We start from the raw sequence: 14140 nt of genomic DNA, 5'->3' as shown, positions 1-14140 counted from the left end.
TCCCTTTTTTGAGTTTTTGAAGCCCTTTAAAATCTATTTCCTTCCTACCTTTCTAGTTCTTTCACACCTTAGTCCTGTCCAAGTATTGATATCAAGTGACCCTAACTTATTTAATGTTCTTGGGAAAAGATGCTATATCTCTTAACTAAGGATTTTCTCTGACTGCTTCCCTGTCTCTTCTCATCAATGCTTCCTGGCTTTCCTGCCTTCCTTCAGCTTCAGATGAAATTTCATCTCCTATAAGAAGCTTTTCCTAATAACCCTTAATTCTAAAATTTCTCTCTGTAAGTCCAGTTTATCTTGTATAGATCTTGTTCCTTTACCTGATTGTATATGGTCTCCTATATTGAATAGTGAGCTTCTTGAGATAAAGGAACTGTCTTTTGCCTTTCTTTGTATCCCTAGAATTTAGCAAAGTGCTTGATTCCTGCTAAATGATTAATAAATGCATCTTGACTTAACATGGTCCATTTCTGAAGATGCTTATAATTTATTAACTATCATAAGAGTTTTTTAAATTGACAAGCATTTTTATACAGTCTTACTTTGGTACAAATACCAGTTCACCATTAAACAAACAAACAACCAAACACCCATCACAATTTGCTTTAGTATGTAAATTCTTCATGAATGGATGGAGGGAATCAAATTTAAACCTGGGAAATCCCAGGATTATTTCAAGTTTGGGTTGCCAGGAATATCTTTTCCTCTGTGGAAGTCCTTGTAACCATGCAAACATGATATTGCTATGGTGAGGGTAATCGTCTCTTGAAACAGAATAAGCCCTGGAGGTCTGCTGGGAACTGGGGCCACATTGGACTTCAGAGTACATTGGAGTCTGTAGAAATAAACCATAAGAAACAATGAGTATATAATGTATATTTATATGTAGACATGAATACATATAAAATGTGATTGGTTTCTAGCAGCAGTAAAACATGTTTTGTATCTCTTCTCTGTTACATTCTCTGCTCTTTTGAAGGCAGGGAAAGATGTGGGAAGCATGCCTTTCAATGTATGTTTTAGAAAGCTTACTATATTTTGATGCTGCATGGAACTGTGGCAAAGAAAGTATGACTAGTGAAAAGAGCCAAGCTATATTTTCTTTGGCAGAAAGAAAGGCTTAAGTAATCAGGAATTTTTAAAGAGTTGGATAAACAAATATGCATGTAGGGGTTGAATGTAATTACAAGTTAATTAAAATTTTGAGGCCTAAAAGTGGAAATGATTATTGGGTGTAAAGAATAATAACTGACACTTATATGATGTTTTGAAAATTGCAAATCACTTTGTATATTTAATATAATTTAAGCTTTCTCGTGATCCTATAAAATTGCTTAGTTGTTGTTCAGCTATTTTAATTGTATGCAATTTTTGATAATCTCATTTCCTCATTTGGGTTTTATTATTTATTTTGTTGCTGTGTTGTTGTTGGCAAAGATATTGGAGTGGTTTGCCATTTCCTTTTCCAATTTGTTTTACAGATGAGGAAATTAAGGCCAAAATGGTTAAGTTACTTGCCCAGGATCGCACAGCTAATAAATGTCCAAGACCAGATTTGGAACTCTGGTCTTCCTGACTCCAGGTCTGGTGCTCTTATCCACTGTGCCATCTGAGGTTGATACAATCAGTATTATCTTTTTTTTTTTTATAGGTGTGGTAGCTGAGGATCAGTGATTTGTCCATGGTTGTGTAACTAATTAGTATGAAAGACAAGATTTACCTGTAGAGTTCTTGCCTGTAAGGACTAAGAGCTGGCTCAATTGAAAAGTTTCAGCAACAACCAAAACAAAAATAACAAGAAAGGTCTAGACTCTCTTTCCTATCCAACACTTCCTCTCTGTAAAAAGTCATAGATTGCCAGAGTTAAGAGTCACACGCAACCAAAATAATTCAAGTATGTTATTTGGGCTATATGTAAAACCTGTTGCTGGTAGAGTAAAAAGAGGATGTGAGTCTTTGCTGTCAAGAGTTGTAGTTTACCATTTGCTTCAAATTAAAGTGTTTCCTTGCTTTCTATAGACATTAGTCTATTGCATTATTAGTCTGTTACTCTGTAAAATTCAGAAAACTTGGATTCAGGTCTCATCTTTGCTGCCACCTGGCTAAGTAGATCCACTAAAATCTGGAGGGGACTTGTAAGATTGCTGGTTCAAGCTTTTCATCTACAAAATGGTCCCAAGATTGTGGTTGTCTAAAGCCACATTACAGGGATGTACTGGAGTCAGCTCAAGTAAATTCATGAGAGCTGATTGCTAAATTTTTAGTTAAACATTTACACCTCAGAAATGGGCAAATACTGCACATTAAAGTTTGAATTTTTGTTTTGTTGATTGTTTTGGCAAAGAAATGTTAGGAATGCAGATTAAATGTAAAAGTGAATTGGTGATCAGAAAGTCGTTTTTAAGCATTTGACAATATACTCTTGGGTATGGCAAACACAAGTCAGAGAATCAGAGAATTATGAAGTTGGCAAATACCTATTTCTCTCTCAATCCTACTCCTACTCCCCATTCCCCCCAATGTTACAGATGAGAAACTTAAGGCACAGAGAGATAAAATTATTTGCCCAAGTTCATGTAGTTAGTGGAAGAACATTTCTGTGTGTCAGTTACTTTAGATTTAAATGGCAATAATAACCTCATAGACTTGTTTCAGAATGTATGAAACATTTGTGAAAATAAATCTTCCCTCTTCATTTTCATCCCTCTCGAACCATCTCTTATTAAATATTGTTTTACTTCCTCAGTATATTTTAAGTTCCCACCTAGATAGTAGTGCAGTGGATAGAATGCCAGGCCTGGGGACAGACAGACTTCTCTTTGTGAGTTCAAATTTGATTTCAGACACTTATTAGCTGTGTAATACTGAGCAACTCACATAACCTTCTTTGCCTTGGTTTCCTTATTTGTAAAATAAAATAAGAGAAAGAAATGGCAAACCATTCCAGTACTTCCGCCAAGAAAATCCCAAATGAAGTTATAAAGAGTCAGACATGACTAAACAATAAAAATGTATGTATTTCCCAGAACGCCAAGCACAAAGATCCATGCACAAATTTAGAGCTGAAAGGAATTGTGGAGACCATATAGTCCAAATCCTTCATTTTGTAGATAAAATAGGCCTAGAAAAATCATGATTTACCCGAGATTACACAGCTAGGAAGATCTGAAAGGTTAAAACATTTTTCAAATGTGAGGTATCATCACTATGACACCACTATGACACTATGACCCAAGAGTCATTTCCTCAGTGGCAGAGAAAAGGAAGGAAACAGAGGAGAGATAAATGCAAGAAAATTAGGAAAAGAACAAAGAAACAAAGGCATGTGCCTTAGTAATGGAACCTAACAAAAGATAGTCAGAGAAATTTCCCATCTTGCATACCTTAAAGTATCATGTTCTGCCCTTTATTCACATCTGTTCTCTAGCTTTTTCCTCAGCTCCCTTGCCAGTACACTGCACATTCTTCCAGCCTCCCTCTTCATCACTGAAAGGGGAAAGAATTAAAATTCTATAGTAACCTCTCAGAATTTAAACAGTGCTCCATAAGGACTTCTTCCATTTTGTTTGCTTTGTTATATCAGAGTCAATGAGAGACTGGAAAGTCCCTAGTCCTGTTGCCATGTCTTCCTGGCAGGGACAGTGTACTGGGCAGCCCTTCCAGAGAAAGGGGGTGGCTCTCAGTCCCTAGTTAGTGGTTCCCTATCATCTATAATGAGTGGAAAGCTACAAGCCACATTCCTAAGGGAGCACTTGAACCCTGCGTCCCGCAGCTTCTCTGCTTCCACACAGCGCTGGCCACCAAGGATACCTAGTTGGCACTGAAAAACAGTCATAGATTTAAGTGGCAAACCCTCCAGGAAAAGATTGTTTATATCATCCTCAGCCATCTCCTCTACTCCTACATCTTTGCTTGGTGTCCTGTTCAAGATATGGTTGGTAGAGGGTACTGGCAAACCCAATCAGTCTGACAGAGGAACTCTTAAGATGGAGATGTTCTCAAAAAAAAAAAAGTTTAATTCATAAGATTCTATTATTTGTGCCTATCTGTAATTATTATCTATTAGTATTATTATACTGTATTAGTATATTAATACACTCCCATACTCCTCAGAACTGAACTGGATCTTTCCCCTTTCTCTGACTCATCTTGGTGCACACTCACTCACAAGTTTAGAATTCCAATCAGTATTCTTATCTCTTTAATACAGGATGTTTAGAACAGCCTACGAGAGCCAAGGTTGAAAATATATTTCTTTTAAATCTGTATAACAAATTATACTTGATGGGGGAGTTGTCCTTCATTGTTAGATGGCTGCACACTCATCCGAGCTCCATAAAAATTCAAAAAATGACTCCTCCCTATTTACGTCAATGTGCACTTGGAAATAAATGTATTTCTCATTCTGTTTTAAAACATTTCCATTTAAATCTTAACACTGGTGGCCCAGATAGATGTCCAAATCCACTGACCATACTGCCATAAGTTCAGATTTTTATTTTTATTTTTTTGCAGCCTTAGTGAGTTCTCTTTAATGCAAACATCCTGAAAGCAGAGGAAGCAGTGGCAGAGATGGATCTTGCACTGAATTATTAGTCCCAAGCTGTGACATAGGTGGGGGAAGAGAATGATCCCCATTCCCTTGGCCAGACCAGGGCTGCTACTCTCCAGGGTATTGAGACATTCTTGTTCTCCTAGCAATATCTTTCCAAGTCCCTTCATGGTTCCTGGCCTAGACATGAGTTTTGGATCAAAACCAGGAGAGCTATTAGGAAGGGAGAGCAAAGGCTCAAAATGGCTGCATACTATAATGGAAAGAATTCAGAGAACCTGGGTGAAAATTCTGCCTCTGACATCCTTTCCTCCGGTCCTGCCCTGCCTCTGCACAGCACATCCAGATTCTATCCTCCTGTCTCATAGCCAGACACAGGAGCTGCAGAAAACCCTTTAGCCTCAACCTTCCTGTCAGTGTTCTCTTTCTCTTTCCCCTTCCTGGCCAGACATTGACTCTATTCCCTACTTTGCAGGAAGGAACACAGAATCCTCATTGCACTCTAATCCTTCAGTTATGCCCTGATTCTCAAGAGTGGTACACTGGACCTCTGTCCAACTCTATTCCTTCCTTGGACACTTTGCCAAATGGACATGGTACTCTTAGATGGTCAGGGAATCACCAATTACAATCCTTCTTATAAAAAGGAAGACCACTTGGCATTATCATTTGACCTTTCACTTCACCCTATACATACCCAGGCATTGTCATTGGATTTGCCTCTATACCCTAAGGATGCCTGGACCTTGCCTTTCATCCTTCAGCTGCACTTCTAGGACCAAGAAACCCTTTGATAAGCCTTACAGGCAGACGTGTGTGTGCACGTATTTACATCTATGTAAATAGATATAAATATATTTATAGCCTTTTCATATTAATAGACATATATACATGTATATATATATATATATATATATATGTGCATATATGGTATTTCTATATGTGTATATATAGTATCTCCATATACACACATGCACATATGGTATATATAGTTTCTCATATATATGTATGTATATGTGTACATATAGTCTCTCTATATATACATACATATACACAAATGTGTTTATGTGTGTGTATACGTATATATGGTCTTTCCCTATATATGTATGTGAATGTGTATATGTAATCTCTCCAAATATACACACAAAGATGTATGTATATATAGCCTCTCCATATATATACATATACACATGTGTATCTACGTCTATAGTCACTCCTTATTTGTATGTTTTGTATGTGTGTGTGTATGTGTGTGTATATATATATATATAGTCTCTCTATACTTACACATACATGTGTGTATATACTTATAATCCCTCCTATTATCTTATATTTGCATATGTATGTATATTTATGTATTTGTATATGTTTATATAGTCTCTCCATTTATATATATATATATATATATACATACATATATATGTGTATGTGTATAGTCTTTCCCTATTTAGATATTTGTATATGTTTATATAGTCTTTCCATATATATACATACATATACATGTGTGTATAAATATGTCTATATAGTCCTTCCCTATTTATGTACTTGTATATATTTATATAGTCTCTCTCTCTCTCTCTATATATATATATATATATACACATAGACTCAAATGTATACACATATTCATATATGGGGATAGATGCAGTCTATTTAGATTCTGAGCTCCTTGAGAGCAGAGACTGTTTTAATTTTGTATTTGTATCTTTAATGCTTTTCACATTACATTTTGTTTTGTTATTATTCATTTGTTATAATTATATCTCATTCTTTGTGGCCTCATTTCGGTTTTGTTGTTGTTGTTGTTGTTGCCAAACATACTGGAGTGGTTGGTCATTTCTTTCTCCAGTTACTTTTATAGATAAGAAAGCTGAGGCAAACAGGATCAAATGACTTGTCCAAGGTCACATAGCTAATAAGTATCTGAGTCTAAATTTGAACTCAGGACTTTCCGAGTCCAGGCCTGGTGGTCTATCCATTAAACCACCTGGAAGCTCAACAAATATTTAATGAATGTTTTTATTCATTCATTCAAGCTTCCTTCTTGTATGACACTGGATAAATTACTTTTCTTTCCTGGATCTCAGTTCCTTTATTTATAAAATGATGGAGTTGGACTAATTGCCTTCTGAGGTTCATTCCAGGTTTTAATCTAAGATCCAATAACTTTGTACATCTTGGTTCCTCTCCTCCCATCCTTACTCCTCCCATCTCCCAGTTATTACTTTATGACTTGTAAAATGGCTAGCACCTCACACCTTGGAGGTTGGTTGAGAAGAAAGTGCTTTGTTAGATCCAAAGTACTATACAAGTATAAGTGTGAGGTATCATATTTTCAGCTGGTGCCCAAAGTTTCCACCATAGTTTCAGGGAACAGGACAGATAAAAGACAGAGGAAAGGGTTGCCCAGTTTCATAAATGACATCAACTGTCCATCTGGTCTATAAAAGTTTTTTAAGGTCTTCTAATCCATTTACTTGAGAATTGAGGAACTGAATGGTGCCTCAATGCTCAATATTACACAGTTAGAGCCCTGACTGACTTTGGGTTCTATGTCCTGGTTCTGCCCTGGACAGACTCCAGTCCAAACCTTAGTCTGGACTTAGTGACTCCAAACCCAAACTTTACCTAGCCTTAATCATTGAGTGGGTATTGCCTCATCAAACTGAGACCCAATTAAAGACCTTAGCTTAAAAAGTCCAAGGTTTCCCACTGCTTCCAAAGTCATCTCTAGTCATCCTGATCTACATCAGGCCACTGTACCCAGATGGTTCTGGAGGAGAAAGTAAGTCAGGTGACCTTACCCAGCCTTCTCTCACTTAAATACAATTCACTTGCATGCATCATTTCTCTGATGTCATGGTTCCTTTGAAAATGAAGGACAAACAACAAATAAGGCTCCAACTAATGTCTATGTGAGACATCTCTCCCAGAACACCTTATCCTGTGATTGTTTGGGACTATTTTTCTGCCTGCATTGTAATAGTAGATATTCAACAAATATTTGCTTCATGGATAAAAATAAGCAATTAAATATTATATTGGCAGATGGTTGTTCTCAGAATGTTTGTAAAGAGTCTTAAATAATCTCATTCCACAGAAGTCAGAAGTTGGCAGAAAAGTGACTAATCCTCATCATCCATTGTGATACTGTGATAGTGTGAGGGTGGGTCTGGTGACCCTTGTTCAGTCTTGTGCAAACATTGAAAAAATACTCTCATTTAGATGTGTGAAAGGGGAAAGAGAGGAGATGGGCTGCAGGACATTCCCCTTCAGGTTTAGATTTGTTCAGGTGTTCTTTAATCTCATCTACAGCATTTCCTTTTCCCCTCTATTTCTTCATATTATTATAATTAATTACTCTGTTAAGTACAGAATATGCTAGGACATAGGAACAGAAGGTTATACTCATGCCAATGACTATCTGAAAATTATCATGGGCTTATTAGAAAAGTGACCTATTTGAAAGATTGAAAGTGCTTTCAATGATGAATATTCCCTCTACCATCATGGACAGCATCTTATTTACAACTCACTACTTGGCATGTGAGAGTTTCATGGCCAAAAATTTAATCATCCTGAATTAACCAAGTGATAAGTCTCTCTAATCTTAAAGAGGCTAGTGTGGCTTCAAACTACAGTATGTGCAGTGGCCACAACTCAGTAAAACCATTGCAACAGACTGGCTAAACCAGATTGAGAGTAACCAATAGACCTCAAAATTGTTGCTGAGTTAGGGGGATGTCTACCTCAAGCATATGAAAATTTCCCCTGCTGGAATAGGCAGATAAAAAAAATTTGTTCCAATGACCATGAAGGTGGCTAAAGCAGTGGAATACCTAAAGCTTGGTCAATCATCAAAGACGCCAAGGTTGTCTATTGCTTCCAGGCCATGGTCAATCATCCTGACTTCCTGCCACTGGACTTTGCAGAATCTAGAAGAGAGAATGAAGCTGATGACTTTGTGCAGCTCTGTCTCACTTAAATCCAATTTATACACAAGTCAAGGCATTACCTTGTGATGTCATCGATTCTCTTCGAAAACAAAGGATAATGTTATTCAAATGAGGTGCAGAGGAAGAATAGACACAGAGGCATTAATGAGAGGAGGAGGGCTTGCAGTTCTGAAAATTTTCTCATATTGGGAATGCATTCAATAGGCAACAATGTACATATATACCATGAAGGGTATAGTAACTTCCAAAATCTATCAGGAAATAAGGGGGGCAGATGGGTGGATGGGAAAGCAAAAGATGAGGGAAGAAGACAAGGGAGATATCCTTGGGTGAATGAAGGTTAAGTAATAGCAAGGCAAGCTATGGAGCAGAATTTAAAGAGTCAGCAGGTATAGGAAAGACGTGTATGTGGAGTGTGTATCTGAGTATATGTGTGTGAGTGTGTACATATATATATATCTACATATATATACACAAATATATCTTTTCAACTGTAGGTTGCTTGGGGTTGGGGATGGGGATGAAAGAAGTAAAAAAGAATAAAGTAAATAAGGTGGACAGCAGAGAACCAAAGAACAATTTACAAGGAAGTAAAGAAAAAAAATGGACATTCATGAATATAATTTCTTTTACTAATATATATATTATATAATATAAAAAGGACAAAAGTTAAACCTCTTTTGTTAAATGTTCAATGACTTTTGAGTATCCCTTTTCATCCCAACATTGAATTTTGAACTGAGAGGGTTTGATGGCATTAGAACAAACCTAGAACTAGAACATAATGCCAATGTTTCCTTCAAAAACATCTCTCTCACTGGTGTAGCCAAAAATGTTGTAAGTGTCTTGACAATCTTATCTTTTTTCTATTGAAATATCAACAAAGTTTAGAATAAAAAAGAAAACAATACAACCCCCAACTCTAATATATTCCTCTAAGCTTTAAAGAGCTTCAGGAAGAACATTAAAAAAAAAAAAAAGCCTCTTTCTTATTGCTGTATGATCAATTATAATTCAAGGAGCATGGGCAACCAATGTGAGAGTTAGAATGGGTTGGAAGATAGGGCTGAGTGGAGAAATCTTCATTTCTTATGAGGTTGTATTGGTCCCCATTTCTCCACCTTGCCTCAAAAATCTCTTCATTCTGAAAGACGGCTATAGTATTTGTATTCGCATACCTATGGTCTTTCCCTTGGGTTGGATGTTTCCTTTATGAATCTCCACTTAAGGAGATCACAGGCCAGTCATGTCTTCATTGCTCTTACTGTTCTTCTCTGCCTTCATCTCCCTTCTTCCGTCTTCACCTTTCTTTTTTTTGTGTGGACTTTTCTACAATTAAAATATAAACTGTTGAAGGAAAGGATTGTCTCTGTTTTCTGAATTGTGTCTTGCCTATAGCTGCCTTGTGGCGCCTGCAAGTGAAGCCTTGGGAAACAGTCTGGGGCCTGCAATAAATAATATCTTTCCCATTTTGAGGGTGTCTGTAGGAAACAGATAAGCTAGTAGAAGCAGACTCTCTGAGAAGGTGTTTTACGTTGCTCCATTTCTTTGCTGCTTATAGACCATGTTGTATCTAAAAAAGGGAGAGAGTAAAAGGTAACATGTGCTTGATCAGTAAAGCTAAAGGGCTGTGATATTTTTGAATGACTGTATTTATGTCCTTGTGTACTGTTAGTGTCCAGGGGGAAAATTGGGAATGGTTTTTTATTTCTCTTTGTATAGTGCCTAGAACATAGTAGAGGCTTAATAAAATCTTTTGATTGATATACCGTACAGTAAAGTACTCAAGATTTGGGGGACAGAGAAGACTAAATTATAAAATAAATATGATGAACTATATTTTTCATAAGTCCTCTTGGAATGGCAGTCAGACCTGTGCTTTATGGGTTCCCTCCTTCTTCCTTCCTTCCTTTTTCTCTCCCTCCCTCTCTCCCTCCCTCTCTTCCTCCTTCCCTTTCTCCTTCCCTCTCTCCCCTCCTCTTACAGACTCTTTTCTTTCCTTCCTTTCCTTCCTCCCTTCTTTCCTTCTAACATTCTTTCTTCCTTCTTCTCTCCCTCTCTTTCCCTCTTTCCCTTTATTCCTCCTGCCCTTCCTTTCCTTCCTCCTTCCTTCCTTCCTTCCTTCCTTCCTTCCTTCCTTCCTTCCTTCCTTCCTTCCTTCCTTCCTTCTTTCTTTCATTCTTTCCTTCCTTCCTTTCTTTCTTCCCTTCTCCCTCTTTCCTCCCTTCTTTCCTTTCTTCATTCTTCCAATTCTTTCTTTCCTTCATTTTTTTTTCTTTTTATTTTTCTTTTGAATATGTATTGTATTTCTTGTCTTTTCAATGGATGAGGTAAGAGTAGAGGGTAAGAGAATTTGGAACTAAAACAATAATTAAATTAATCAAATAAATAACAGGTAGTATTTATATAGCATATATTATGTACTAGGCACTATGCTAAGTGTTTCACAAATATTATCTCATTTGATTCTCACAACAACTCTGGATATAGGTGCTATTATATCATTTTATAGATGAGGAGACTGAGACAGAGATTAGATGATTTGTTCCACAGTCACACAGCTAGGAAGTGTCTGAAGTCAAATTTGAACTCAGGGCTTCCCCCCTTCAGACCTAGACCTTCATCTCTTACGGCATTCAGCTGTTTATAAGTATACAAAATATGGGACAAAAATTTTCCCAAGGAGGAACTAAATGAAATAATAACAGAAAAAATGTATTTGTTCTGTCTTCCTTTTTTGGTCTCCCTTTTGTACCTCCTGTGTCTCTGTTTTCTTACTTTTTTTCCATGAGTACTTATTTAATCCCTCCTTCTTCCTTCATGGCACCATCAAATCCTTTCATGGTGCTCTTCTTCATTTCACTAATACTTTCCATATTTCAGGTAATAAAAAGAACATCTGATATCATATTTAGCCCACAGGAAAAACAAACAGAGACTTGTTTTTCAGTTAAATATTTGGCAGTGTGTTGTCTTAATAGTGGGTTCCTCCCTTTCTCTATAAGAAGGTATTTGCTAGTGACAATATGATCCTATAAGTAAGCTACTAACAAAAACATTCTTCTTGGAAAAAAGTAAATCAGCAAAGTCTCCGTTTGCCTGAATATGCCCATTTGGGGTTGGTTGAGTTCCAGAGATAGAAGTCATAATTCTCTGTTCAATTCTCGGTACTGGTCTACTTAGTACTATTTACCTGAACTATCTTTAATTTCCCTTCACAGGATGACTTAGAAAGGCAGAAGAAAACATTCTATACACATGTAAACAGAATCATATAAATGATTTATTTACCTTGTCAGTCACCAAGGATTTTTTTAAGCACTTAATGATGTGCTGAGACAAAAACAAAACAAAAGGCACAAACACAATCCCTCCCCTTAAAGAGCTCATATTCAGAGTGGTGGGGGATTTAGTATCTTGTTTGTACTTGGTAATTTCAGAATCTTTGTAAACTCAGAAGGAAGGCTTTAATAGGGGAGACCCAGAAAGGCCTCTTTGAGAAAGGCAGGATTTGAATTCAGTCCTGAAGGAAGCTAAGAAAGGAGAGTTTATCTAGTCTAGAGAGGAGAATAGTGGTATTAAGCCTGAGGATGAATGATCTGCATTTGCTCTTTTACCTTCTTTCAGTCTTCTGAGAAATTAGGAGGCAATAGCAATTATTGTGCAGCCCAGTATCTACAGAGGACTGTGCTAAATGGTTGAGGGAACAATTTTCGGAAAAAAATACTTTGAAGAACTTCAGTTAAATAAGCATTTATTACAAACAGAGCATTATTCTAGGATATAATGATATAGAAATGGTCCTTGCTCCCATGAAGTTTATAATCTTAAAATCTTTAGATGTAAGGCAGTCAGTTGGTTCAATATTTCCAGATATCAGTTTGGAAGACCTAGAGGTTCCACTACTAGGTATATATCTTATGGATATGAGCTATAGGGAAAACTCCAGTATATACAAAAATGTTTATAGCAGCATTCTTTGTGGAAGCAAAGAGATAGCACTGAAGTGGAGAATGGCTGAAAAATTATGTTAGCCAGATGTAATGGGATGTTATTGTTAAATAAAATGGGTAAAATGTTTATACATTTTGGTAATTGGAATCACTAGTTCCCTCACCCCCTTTTCTGTTTTATTTTTTGTTTTATGAAGTGGAGGAGGAAGAAATAACAAATCAAGTTAAATAAGCACTTATTTGTGATTATTTGGTGCCAAGTACTGGGACTAAAAAGGAAGGCCTAAAGAAAGACAAACCTTGTCCTCATTATGTTCTGATGAAGGGAAAATAAAACATAAAGGAAGCTGAAGAAGAGAGTAATAGGGCCATAGTAGAGAAAGATTTATAGAGAGTCAGGAAGGAGTAAAGTCTAGAGAGGAATGAAGACATAATTGGCCCGGGCCTCCTTAATATGAAGGTTCTGATAGGAACTGGTCAATCAGAAGGAGATGTGGAAGAGTTAGGGATATTTACAATGTGAAAAATAATCTAGGACTTGAATGAACTTCCAGGGTGAAGAGGTTCTATGGCTTGGTAGACAAAGTCCTATGGAGAGTCGTGAAGGTAATCTAGAGAAGATTAAAATTTATTGATAAATAAAAGTGGTATAAACCAAGATATTAATATGATTTTTTAAAAATTAAAAAAAAAATTTTAATTATGTAAGGAAAACAAAGTGAGTAGTGTCCATAGGCACTGGCAACAGAGTTCTATATTGTACCATACAGTGCAGGGGAAATGTGTTAATGTCTTTTTTGGGTTTTGGACTTTCTAGTAGTTATCTAAAATAATGAGTTAATGATCACTTTGAGTAAGGGGAACTTGCTAATGGATCTAGTATTACATATTGATGTGTGTTAACCACTTTTCAAGAGAGGCAATTGCTTGAAATTTATCAGCATCAGGAGACCAAATTATATACACTTTACCCAGAGCCTTAGTCTGGACATGTTTGTTTTATCTGATTACTCAAAATAGCTCCAGATGTGTGTATATAGCAATCAATAAGACATGGTGTGTGTGTGTGTGTGTGTGTGTGTGTGTGTGTGTGTGTGTGATTTATTTTATTCTCTGATTTCTGTCTTCATGAAAGGGGCAATGTGTAAGGTATCAGTGACATAGGTAGTGAAAAACAGATAATCCAAAAATCTTTTTTTTTGAGGGGGGGAATGGGTGGGACTGTGGCAAGACAATTAGGGTTAAGTGACCTGCCCTGGATCACACAGCTAGTAAGTATCTGAGGCCTGATTTGAACTCAAGTCCTCTGACTCCCGGACCAGTGCTCTATCCATTGTGAGCTGTCTAGTGGTCCCCAAAGCACTTCGATTTGATTGTGAAGTGCATTCAATTATCCTTTCCTACCTTTCTAACCACTGCACAACAGATTTTCTTTCCCAGGTGACAAATTGTTGTGAATATTATAGAAGACATTCAAGTTTTGTATAAGAGTTGGAATAGGTGATCTAAGTCCTTCTAACTTTGAGACTTGATGATTCTATTATTTTATTTTGGCCAGGTTGCTGTGAAAATAATTTCTATTCCTTGCATGTATACTGGTGGTTGAGGGGGCAAGAGGATTAGGTTAGAGGTTAAGTAGAGAAGGAATCAGAAAATCATTAGATCTTACTTGGAAG

General features: G+C 36.7%; 1 long non-coding RNA gene across 1 annotated transcript; it reads right to left on the bottom strand.

The window, feature by feature from the left end:
- Window positions 1-466: 466 nt before the first annotated feature.
- LOC105750321 lies at window positions 467-10135 on the bottom strand. Its single transcript, XR_001120944.2, has 4 exons — window positions 9690-10135; window positions 8395-8490; window positions 3387-3489; window positions 467-838 (listed from the first exon to the last, which is right to left on the bottom strand). It is a non-coding gene; the product is annotated as an uncharacterized LOC105750321 (long non-coding RNA).
- Window positions 10136-14140: the final 4005 nt, after the last annotated feature.

The sequence above is a fragment of the Sarcophilus harrisii genome, chromosome 4 (assembly GCF_902635505.1).
Source record: "Sarcophilus harrisii chromosome 4, mSarHar1.11, whole genome shotgun sequence".
Taxonomy (NCBI): domain Eukaryota; kingdom Metazoa; phylum Chordata; class Mammalia; order Dasyuromorphia; family Dasyuridae; genus Sarcophilus; species Sarcophilus harrisii.
The sequence above is the reverse complement of the archived record's forward strand: the minus strand, read 5'-3'. Positions and strand labels throughout refer to the sequence as shown.